Below are 826 nucleotides of genomic sequence, written 5' to 3' on the forward strand. Positions count from 1 at the left end.
TCCAGCGTTCACCCACTCCACTAGTTCAAATAAAATAAGTTTGCACTTAAAGAAGAAACGTTTTATGCAGTAGAATGCACCAGATGGAGTTCTTTGGGCAGAAAACTATGGAACAGCTAAATGGAAAAGTTCAATAGCTCTATAGAAAGGGGGAAGAAATGCCACTTATGGAGAGTTCAAAAGGCCTTGCAAAGGAGAATCAGGTGCAGAAGACCAGGAATTAGGGTTTTAGGAGAAATTGAGGCAGTTAGAATAATGATTATGTTCAAGGAAATTCAATTACAAGGTCACTGAAAAAGACAATGAAATTAATATTTTATTTCTTCTTATTCCTAACTCATTCCCTGCTCTCGGGAATTAAACATAATAGAGAAGTGATGTAATTTTATTTAAGTTATTTTGATGTTTTTAATGCCCTATTTATTAGAACCTGTGTGTCATCCTTGCGCAGGGCCATGCTAATCTTCTTTGTATCTTTCCAATTTTAGTATAGATGCTACTGAAGCTAGCACAGTGGTAGGGTGTTTGCCTTGTGTGCGGCCGGCCCAGCTGAGCTGGGTTCAATTCCTTTGCCCCTCTCAGAGAGCCTGGCAAGCCACCAAGAGTATCTCGCCCACTTGGCAAAGCCTTGCAAGCTACAAGAGACGTATTAGATATGCCAAACACAGTAACAACAAGTCTCACAATGGGTCCGCTCGAGCAAAATCAATGAACAACGGGAGGACAGTGTTACAGTGCTATTTATTAGAATAAAATATAGTTAATAACATGCTTTATTGAAAGGAAAAGCATTGATTTAAAATAAGGCCTTTTCCGCATAGAGCGG

General features: G+C 39.3%; 1 non-coding gene across 1 annotated transcript; it reads right to left on the reverse strand.

Annotated features, from left to right (window-relative positions):
- Window positions 1-405: 405 nt before the first annotated feature.
- Window positions 406-512, reverse strand: LOC130019483 (U6 spliceosomal RNA). Its single transcript, XR_008791809.1, has one exon. It is a non-coding gene; the product is annotated as a U6 spliceosomal RNA (small nuclear RNA).
- Between the last annotated feature and the right edge of the window lie 314 nt (window positions 513-826).

The sequence above is a fragment of the Sorex fumeus genome, unplaced genomic scaffold, assembly GCF_029834395.1.
Source record: "Sorex fumeus unplaced genomic scaffold, SorFum_2.1 ptg000008l, whole genome shotgun sequence".
NCBI classification, from domain to species: Eukaryota; Metazoa; Chordata; class Mammalia; order Eulipotyphla; family Soricidae; genus Sorex; species Sorex fumeus.